Genomic DNA, 11,212 nt, shown 5'->3' on the forward strand with positions numbered 1-11,212 from the left:
TTGTTGTTCCTTCCATCTCCAGGGAAGCGCCTGTCCCAGACCCTTTGCACTTTCTGTTCCCTCTCCTGGGCTCTCCTTCCCTGAAGACCCACATGGCTCATCCTCTCACTTCCTTCAAATCTTCACATGAAATCACTTCCTCAGAGAACCTTCCCCCCCCCCCTGCAATGCTCTCTACTCCCATACCCTGCACGTTTTCTCTGCATTGCACTTATCACCTTCTAATGTGTCATATATTTTATGTGTTTGTTGTAGTAAGTACTCAATAAATACAAGGAAGGAAATATGGCGATGCTAGTAGCATCCGTTTTGCTGGAGTGGATTTGGTAGGCGTGATCTGACTCTGGAGTTCTAATGCTGGTGGGAGCTTCTAACTCCAGTCCATAGCTAGGGTGGTGTGGTTCTGGAACCAGCGTGCCCACAAGGCCTTCCCAACTCCCCAGCATCCAGAAAATTGCAGAGGAAGCCCTTTCGTGGGAGCTTCTAACTCCAGTCCATAGCTAGGGTGGGTGGTTCTGGAACCAGCGTGCCCAAAAGGCCTTCCCGACTCCCCAGCATCCAGAAAATTGCAGAGGAAGCCCTTTCATCAGAGGGTGATTCTCAGTGTGTGTCCTGGGAGTCACTCCTGGAGCCTCAGCGAGAGCTTGCTGCTCTCCACAATCTATCTCATTCATTTTACATTATCCAAATGTTTTTCATTATCTAAAACAGAGCCCTGACTAGTATTATGTACATATTGTACTATTTCTATTTATACTAATACTAGAGGCCCATGCACCAGTGGGGTCCCTCGGCCTGGCCTGCGCCCTCTTGCAATCCGAGAAGGGGAGAGAGGAAAATAAAATATTTGCTATCATCAATAGAAATTATATTTTTAAAAGGATTTCATATTAGAGAATTCTTTCTCAAAACACCATTGCACAAGATGTTGCCCTAAATATATGGCACATATATACATAAACAGGTAATTCCCAGACTATACCAGGAAGACTCAGATCAGAGGAACTGCTGTGAGTGGTCAGGAGTTGGAAAAAGACCCTGCTCTGTGTCAGGTGAAAAAGGAAACCCTGGGAAGGAGAAGTCACATATGTGGATCTTGCAGGATTTACTAAAGGGCCTGAAATGTGCATTTTTTATTAGTCATTAAGTTCCACAGCCTGACACATTACCACACACATGATAGGTCAATAAATATTTGACCAACAGTCGGATACCGGTGATGTCCGCTGAGCACAGATGCACATCGCAACTCCTTTCTGCCTTCTTGTCTTAAATGGTGAAGCAGTGCCTAGAGCAGCAGGCACCGTGTTGTGCACCGGGCCTCTAGTATATATATAAACAGGTAATTCCCAGACTATACCAGGAAAACTCAGATCAGAGGAACTGCTGTGAGTGGTCAGGAGTTGGAAAAAGACCCTGCTCTGTCAGAGCCAGGCGTGTGTCAGGTGAAAAAGGAAACCCTGGGAAGGAGAAGTCACATATGTGGATCTTGCAGGATTTACTAAAGGGCCTGAAATGTGCATTTTTTATTAGTCATTAAGTTCCACAGCCTGACACATTACCACACACATGATAGGTCAATAAATATTTGACCAACAGTCGGATACCGGTGATGTCCGCTGAGCACAGATGCACATCGCAACTCCTTTCTGCCTTCTTGTCTTAAATGGTGAAGCAGTGCCTAGAGCAGCAGGCACCGTGCTCCAACCAAGAAGCAACAGCCAGTATTCTAAGGACAAAGCAGAGGTAACAGATGTGGGTCTTCGAGGCTATAAGGAGCTGCTTCCTCCAGATAATTTGTTATGTGAGATAATTAAGTGTTTTATTGTTTATTCCTGAAACCACTGTTACTATTCAAAGAAGGAAAAAAAGGTCATTTATTACTTGCAGGAAAAAAAAAATATTAGTCATTAAGTTCCACAGCCTGGCACATTACCACACACATGACGGGTCAATAAATATTTGACCAACAGTCAGATACCGGTGATGTCTGCTGAGCACAGATGCACATGGCAACTCCTTTCTTCCTTCTTGTCTTAAATGGTGAAGCAGTGCCTAGAGCAGCAGGCACCGTGCTCCAACCAAGAAGCAACAGCCAGTATTCTAAGGACAGAGCAGAGGTAACAGATGTGGGTCTTCGAGGCTATAAGGAGCTGCTTCCTCCAGATAATTTGTTATGTGAGATAATTAAGTGTTTTATTGTTTATTCCTGAAACCACTGTTACTATTCAAAGAAGGAAAAAAAGGTCATTTATTACTTGCAGGAAAAAAAAAACATTCTTAATTGATATACCCCTAAAAAGAAAAAATTTATCTTTTTTCTGAGTTCTCAAAAACAGGCACAGTTCTGATTTCAAGGCTCCTTCACCACAGTGTTTCTAGCCAAACAAACAAACAAAGTCACCCGTTTGCTGATATTAGCAATTCTTCATTTAATGGAACACTTTATCTAGAAGACTTGACATTGTCTCATCCTTAATTGTATAGCACCTGCCTTGGGCATTGTCTTTGGGTGGGCTCCAAGAGAGAATTTCCTGTATGGGGAACTTTTTGGCTCACAAATTCAGATAATCCTCAACATATCTATTTTTTAATTTAGTATGGATTTCTTTGGTCAGCCATTACTAAGCTTTTATTTTCAAATTAATCACACTACTATTGTGCATTGCATAAATCACCATCTCTGAAATGATTCCTCATCAGCCATCTTTTCCCTGGACTCTTCCCTCAAATTATCAATGTATTGTCTCTCCGGTCCAAATCCACCTTTCTTTGTCTTGCTTGGTGATTCAGGAGCAGGACTAAGAAAACATTTGTCAGCTGGCGCAATGTTCGACTTTGTCCGTAGGGGGCGCAGAAGGGACATTGCCAGAGGAAGGGGCTGCTCTTCCTAGTTCCTGTGTGTGGTTTTGGCTCTGGCAGCCCTTGACACAAGCAGCATGTGGATGGGCACCCAGGGGCACTCATGCTCCAGCAAGTTTTGCCAGCGCCCCTGCAGAGTCTCACGAGCACCTCAGAGGTTGGCTTCCCAGTGAGTTTCACCAGAATCTCAAAGGGCTGATTCTCAGTTAGTTCCACTGGGACCCCAACAAGTGGTTTCCAGCCAGCCCTGGCTGGTGGCACTTAAGTAAATTTCTCTGCCATTCACTAGGCACAGCCAGCCCCTCTCTAATAGGGTTTGGATGTCCATGTGGTCCTTTTTCCAAGCCCTTTCTGTCCAGGGCTAATTAGCCTCAGCTGTAGGGGTATATCGGTTATTCTTGTATTCTGTAGAGTTAGTTCTCTTTATTGCTAAGTTGTAACCCCCTGTTATTAATTAACCTGTTAATAATTTTTCCCTTTTAGTTAATCCCTGCTATTAGGTCTTTATTAGACACTAATTCTTTATATTGAAATGTTCTGCTCAAATTACTGAGTGGTTTCTGTCTCCTGGCTAGACCCTGAGTGACACATCATCTCTAGGTCAATCAGGAATTCTGCATGGGGTAGCTTCATTTTACATAAATATCAGTTTACTGACTTTTAAAATAAATCAGTCTATCAGTTGTAATGTCAGGCATGTAAAGCCAAGTTTGTAAGCCTGGTCAGGAATTCTGCATGGGGTAGCTTCATTTTACACAAATATCAGTTTACTGACTTTTAAAATAAATCAGCATGTAATGTCAGGCATGTAAAGCCAAGTTTGTAAGCCTGGTGGTTCAGTACATTAATGTCAATCAATATGTATTATTTTGCAAAGGCTCAGGAATCAGGAAAAAGTCAGTCATTGAATTTTTGTTACGATGGCCTTTCTTAAACCCATTAACATTTATTATAATTGTGTTTCCAAGAAAATATTTTGAATATCAGTCTGAGAACGAAATTGCACACCTAAATACTTAAGTGTTTGGTGAAGTGTCCGGTATTAGAAATGGCCTCTGCTATTGCCTGTAACTCAAGGGTTTGAAATAATTTTGATTTCTACTAATAATGAGCCTATAGGCAAACTACTTTAAAAAAAGACTACACTTCTTTCAATTCACACAATTGAATATCAGAACATTTGAGATTTTTAGGTTCTGAGCTATCCTTTGTTAAAAATGACCCATAGTAGAGAAAATATTTGCAAATGATGTATCTGATAAGGATCTAATATCAAGAATATATTAAACATACATACAATTCAACAACAAAAGTCAAACAGGCCAATTAAAATGGACAAAGTATTGGAATGGACATTTTCCAAAGAAGATATATACATGGCCACCAAGCACATGAAAAGATACTCGATGTCATTTGTCATTAAAGAAATGCAAATCAACACCACATGAGATACAACCTCACACCTCCTGGGATGGATAGAATTTAAAAAGAAAAAACACAGAAAATAACTAGTGGTAGGGAGGATTCAGAGAAATTGGAATGCTGATACATTGCTGGTAGGAATGTAAAATGGTGCAGACACTAGGGAAAGAGTTTGGCTGCTCGTCAATAATTAACATATGATTCAGCAATCCCATTCCTAGGTATAAACCCAAAAGAATTGAAAGCAGGTGTTCAAACAAATGCTTGTATGCAAATGTTCATAGCAACACTATTCACAATAGCCAAAAGGTAGAAAAAAACCCAAATGCCCATAAACTGATGAATGGATGAGCAAAATGTGGCATAGCCACACAGTGGACTAGTATTCAGCTATAAAAAAGGAATGAAGTACAGATACATACTATAATGTAAATGAAGCTAGAAAACATTATGCTAAGCTAAAGAATCAGGCAAAAAGGGTCACATATTATATAATTAGATTTGCATAAAATATTCCAAATAGGAAAATTATAGATTAGTCATTTTCAGGGACTGGAGGGAGGAAGGGATAGGGAGTGCCTGTTGAACGGGTATGGGGTTCACTTTTGGGGTGATGAGAATGTTCTAGAATTAGTAGTGATATTTGCACAATATTGTGGATGTACTAAACACTACTGAATTGTACACTAAAATGACACAATGGTGAATTTTGTATTATATATATTTTACCACAGTAAAAAGATTGATTTTGAGAGGGAAGGAATTGGAGTTGGAAAACGTGAACAGTTCTTTTAAGAGTTTTGCTGTATGGGGAACTGAGAAATGGTGCAATAGCTGGAAAAAGATGTAGAGTGAAAGGAAAGTTTTTTGAAAATTTTGAGGATGGTACTAGCATATAATATTGATCTGGACAATGCCCAACCAACTGAGCCACACCAACCAAGGCCGAATTAGTGCTTTTTAATCCCATGACCTTTTTTTTTTTTTTTTTAGCCCCCCCCCCTTGATCTTCCATAAGTTTGTTCTCTGTATCTATAAGTCTGTTTCTATTTTGTTTGTTCAATTCTTTTGTTCTTTAGATTCCACATATCAGTGATATCATATGTATTTGTCTGTTTCTGTCTGAATTATTTCTCTTAGCATAATACCCCCTAGGTCCATCCATGCTGTTACAAATGGTAAGATTTCATTCTTTTTTATTGTCTACTAGTATTCCATCATATAGATATAGATATAGATATAGATATTCCATCATATAGATATTCCATCATATAGATATTCCATCATATAGATATTCCATCATGTTTGTGGATAATTTTTATCCATGTATATTAACGGACACTTGCTTTGCTTACATATTTTTGCGATTGTAAATAATGCTGTAATGAACATGGGAGTGCATATATTCTTTCAAATTACTGTTTTGGGTTTCTTCAGATATTTATCCAGAAATGGAATCCCTGGGTCATAAGGCAGTTCCTTTTAATTTTTTGAGGAACCTGCTCACTGTTTTCCATAGTGGTTGCACAAATCTGCATTTCCAACAACAGTGCAGTAAGGTTCCCTTTTCTCCACATCCTTGCCAGCACTTGTTGTTATTGATGATAGCTTCCTGACAGGTGTGAGGTGGTATCTCATTGTGGTTTTGATTTGCATTTCTCTGATGATTAGTGATGTTGAGCAACTTTTCCTATGTCGATTGGCCATCTGTAGTTTCTCTCTGGAGAAGTGTTCATTCAGGTCTTCTGCCCACTTTTTTATTGAATTGTTAGTTTTTCTAATGTTACCTGCGTTCTTTATAAATTTTGAATACTAACTTATCAGAGGTATCATTGGTGAATATGTGCTCCCATTCAGTAGGTTGTCTTTTCATTTTTCTTTAACATTTTTCCAACAAGTATTTATTGTTAGTTAAGCCATAATTCAGGATTCTAGGGTGGGACATACCCAGGTCCCCCTTCACCTCCCTGGGAGAAGGATGGATGACAGAGGACGGGTGGGGTGCACTCAGTTCAGATCTTCCCAGCGGTCATCCCAGGCCGAAACCCAGAATATGGGGCACAGGGACTTGTACACACGCCGGTACCATTCACACACGGAGGCTTCACCCCCTTTAGCAGTCATTGCCTGCTCACAGCGGAGGAAGTCCAGGTAGTTCTGCCAGCAGTTCCTGGTCTGGTTCTGGTTGGGGAAGCAGCTGTCAAAGGAGCAGTCCCGTAGTTCCTGATTTTGGTCTTGATGTCTTCTGCCCTGTTGCTGATTCCTAAAGAGGCCCCTGAAGCCGCTCCTAGCTCAATGTGACCTTGACTTTTCATTTTGTTGCTGGTTTCCCTTGCTATGCAAAAACTGTGTGTTTGTTTGTTTTTCTTTTGTTTTCCTTGCCCGAGGAGATATGTTAGAAAAAATATTGCTAAGAGAAATATCCTAGATTTTACTGCCTATGTTTTCTTCTAGGAGTTTTATGTTTCAGGTCTTACACTTAAGTCTTTAACCCATTTTTAGTTTATTACTGTATATGATGTAAGAAGGTGGTCTAGTTTCTTTTTTTTTTTTTGCATGTACCTGTCCAATTTTCCCACCGCCATTTATTGAATAGACTGTCTTTACCATACTGCAAGGTTTTATTTTAAATTAGGATTGTTACCGTTTTTTTGGTGCGTAGGTTTTAAGAGATTAACCCCCCCGCCCCATGTTCCCCCAGTTTGCCCTCATATTTTTAGTAAGCAATTTTGCAGAATGAAGGGAATAGTGCATACCATCTGATAACAACATGCCTGCATTCTGGAATGGCCAGAGGGGCTCAGAGGAAACACCATCCATCTGCTTCTCCGTGAGCACCCGTTATTCTAAGAGATGCATCGTTATTACAGAAGAGATGGCGGGCTTAAAAATAGAGGAAAGGCATCAGAATAGTCAGTGACAACAACTCCCAGCTAAAGAGTTAAACCCACCTCCAGCATTGAAATGCTGTCAGCATAAGACATTTTCTGAGAAAAGTCCAAGTGATTAACAGAGACCCTGACCCGGGTTCTGCCTCGGAAGCTTCCCTGGTCTCAGCATCAGTTCTTTTGTTTAATTAATTAAATTCTCTGGAGTGACATTGATTAATAAAATGATATAGGCTTTAAGTATATAATTCTATAATGTATCACCTGTATATTGTATTGTGTGTTCACGCTCAAAAGTCAAATCTTCTTTCCTCACCGTATGTTTGACCCCATTTACCCTTTACTACTTCCCCCGCCCCGCAGTTCCCTTTCCCTATGATAACCACCATACCGTCTGTGTCTGTAAGTTTTTGTTTGTTTGCTTGTCTTATTCATTGCTTTCAGTTTTATATCCCACATATGCATAAAATCATAAGGTTCTTGGCTTATATTTTCATCTGAATTATTTTGCTTAGCATGATATTCTCAAGATCCATCCATGTTGTTGCAAATGGCAGTATTTCATCTTTTCTGATGGCTGAGTAGTATTCCATTGTGCTGTATGTACCACATCTGTATCCAATCATCTATCAAAGGACACTTCAGTTGTTTCCATATCTACTAAAAAAAGAAATTAAAAATATAGGGTGTCCCAAAAAGTATATACACACACTTTGAATAATTATAAAGGCAGTGTTCATTAAAATACATTTCATTTTCAAAATTGAGCTATCAGCTGTTAAAGTGTGCATACATTTTCTGGGACACCCTGTCTTTATTTGTGGAGAGTACCCCTATGTTCACTGCAGCATTATCCACGGTGGCCAAAACATCTACCTCTGTTCTTAAACTCATAGTCTGATGTGGCCCAGGCACCTGCAACATCCCTGGGCCTGCACCTGGGCCTAGTGATTTTTGTTTGCTGACCCATAATGCAGCCTTGACAGGGATGTTTGCAACATCTCTCAGGAGCACAGTCCTGACTCAGACCACGTGTGCATTTGACTGTGTATGAAATCTACCATTTCCATGGCTTACAAAACCCTCTGTATTAAGAATTGATATTTCAATATTGATGTTTTGTCCTTAATCTCTTTCCTCATGTCATTTCTGTGTCTGATGATAACATTTGTATTATGATTGTTATTCTTAAAATTCATTTCCTTTTTTAATAAAAATATTACTATCCCTTTTAGGGACAAAAGAGACTGTTGTCATTAGAAGAGAAGCCAGAATCTATTATTTTTTTTTTTCAATCACTGTCCATTTTTCCCTGCTTAACCCAAAATCTTAAACAGGCTATTCACTCTTTTTGGACTTTTTAAAATCAACTTTTGAAACCTCACGCAACAAATATTTTATACTTTGATGTTTCTTTATTTAAATTTTTTTTTTTTATTCTGGGGTAACATACTTAATACTCAACATTACTAACATTGAAATATTCCTAAAAAAAAACCTGTTTCCCTGATTTCTCTCTCAGCCTAATCCCTCCTACTTGCTATATATGTTTATGCTCTGTTTTAAAGGTTTGACAATTTAGAGGAGCAAGTCTACAAAACTGTGTAAATCTTAAACAACTCTCCTACTATTTGTTGGTCATCCCTTTCTGAAAGTTTTTATCTCACAAAAACTCTGTTTTGTTGTATGTGTGATCATGAATGATTAGACATAGAAAGAACATGTCTGTTTTATAAATATACTCAAGACAGTTGCAGTATCAAGTTTCAGACATTGATTGAACCAAATCATACTGGTCATCAACTTAGTAATCAGAAAAGTAGACCATTTTCAACTGAAGGAAGATTAAATTTGTAATTGGAGTTTGTCCTGCCATGGTTTCAATCAAACAGATTCACGATCATTAAAATTTACAAATGCACATTCATTAAATAAGTATTTCCAGGTAAGGGACATATTGACTGCAGATAAATTCTGTAGCAAGAAAGCTTCACTCAACATTTTCGTACAAGGGGATGAATGACTGTGTTGACAGGATGGGACTTTAAGCCAGAGCAGAATATATACCTTGTTCAAAAGAACCAAATCCAGCAGATTGAGGGGACTAAAGTTGTATGTGAAGAAATTATATAAAAATGCAATTGTAGCCCTGACTGGTTTGGCTCAGTGGATAGAGCGTCAGCCTGCGGACTGAAGGGTCCTGGGTTCGATTCCAGTCAAGGGCATGTACCTTGGTTGCAGACACATCCCCAGTAGCGGGTGTGCAGGAGGCAGCTGATCGATGTTTCTCTCTCATCGATGTTTCTAACTCTCTATCCCTCTCCCTTCCTCTCTGTAAAAAATCAATAAAATATATTTTTTTAAAAAACCTAAATACCTAAATATTTTTTTTAATATATTTTATTGATTTTTTACAGAGAGGAAGGGAGAGGGATAGAGAGTTAGAAACATCGATGAGAGAGAAACATCGATCAGCTGCCTCCTGCACATCTCCCACCGGGGATGTGCCCACAACCCAGGTACATGCCCTTGACCGGAATCGAACCTGGGACCCTTCAGTCCGCAGGCCGACGCTCTATCCACTGAGCCAAACCGGTTTCGGCACTAAATATTTTTAAAAAAGAGAAAATGCAATGGTAAGGAAAAGGGGGACATCTGTAATGCTTTCAACAATAAAGATAATTTTTTTTAATGTATGAAAGGGAAGGTGGGCTCAGGTGGAGAGCTATTGGTTAAGAATAAATGGTTCGGGAGAAAAGAAGCAATAGTTCCTTGGGAGTTCAGTATTGGAAAAAGAGAGATAGAGATAGAGAGGTAAGGAGATAGAGACAGACAGACAGTAAGAGAGGAAAACTTTTTCAAGGAAGGATTACAAAATGGGAATAGAGCAAAGTATAGTTAAGAGAAGTATTTGGAATATCCAGGTATTTGCTGATGTTCTTAAAAGCTGAATATCTAATAAATATTTGCCAGACCTTGTTGCAAATATTTCATTACTCAGAAGGTAGAAGGAACCAGACTAATAGTCACAATTTATTGAGTACTCAGTTCCAAGCACTATGCTAAGTACTTTGTATATATGATCTCATTTAATTCTTTCAACAATCATGAAAAGTATTATCCCTGTTTTTACAGATTAAAAAAAAAAATCAAAGCCCAGAAATGTGAGGTAAATTACATGTGGTAAAACAGCAGGGAGGAAGAAGAGATGAATTTGAACCCAAAGAGCATATTCACACTGAGGAATCTATGTGCTTAAATGTCTGTTTCCCAGCATATTTCTTTAAAATGTGTCTGCACTCAGAAACTATGACAGAGAAGTAAATTATTCCTCCATCTTTTAAGAAATTACAAAACAGGCAGTTAAAAAAAAACTAACACATGATTGGGCTGGGTTACAAGTATAGGTGTCCACGTCAAAAGGTGACACCCTTACTCTCTTCTGTGGTTAGGAGCATTTTGTCTAGTTCTGAGTGCTGTTCTCTGAGAACAGAAATTTATAGAGGAGGATAATAATGACAATGAAAATAGTAATAAAGATAACTTAGATTATATGCAAATTGCCAGTGGCCATTCCAAATGCTTCCACATGTATTAATTCCTGAATCTTCCCCACCACCCTCAGGGGAGAAACCTGAAGCTAAAGCTACTTATTGTCATACAGGCAGTAATTGAGGGGGCCATTCTGTTAAGTCCTGAAATGTGTGTGTAGAGGGGGAACCATTTTTTACAGTAATAGTGTTACCCTAAGTAACACAGAGGATTAGGGAAGACTCATGGATGGACCTGGAGAGCATTATGCTAAGCGAAATAAGTCAGAGAAAGATAAATATCACATGATCCCACTCATTTGTGGAATATAATGAACTGATGAACAAAGACAGATCCAGAGACAGAGAAGCATCGATCAGATTGTCAAACCTCAGAGGGAAGGCAGGGGAGGGTGGAGGGAAGGGGGAGAGATCAATCAAAGGACTTGAATGCATGCATATAAGCATAACCAATGGACACAAACACTAGGGGGTGAGGGCACGAGTGGG

This window comes from Myotis brandtii, unplaced genomic scaffold (genome assembly GCF_000412655.1).
Source record: "Myotis brandtii unplaced genomic scaffold, ASM41265v1 scaffold1137, whole genome shotgun sequence".
Lineage (NCBI taxonomy): Eukaryota > Metazoa > Chordata > Mammalia > Chiroptera > Vespertilionidae > Myotis > Myotis brandtii.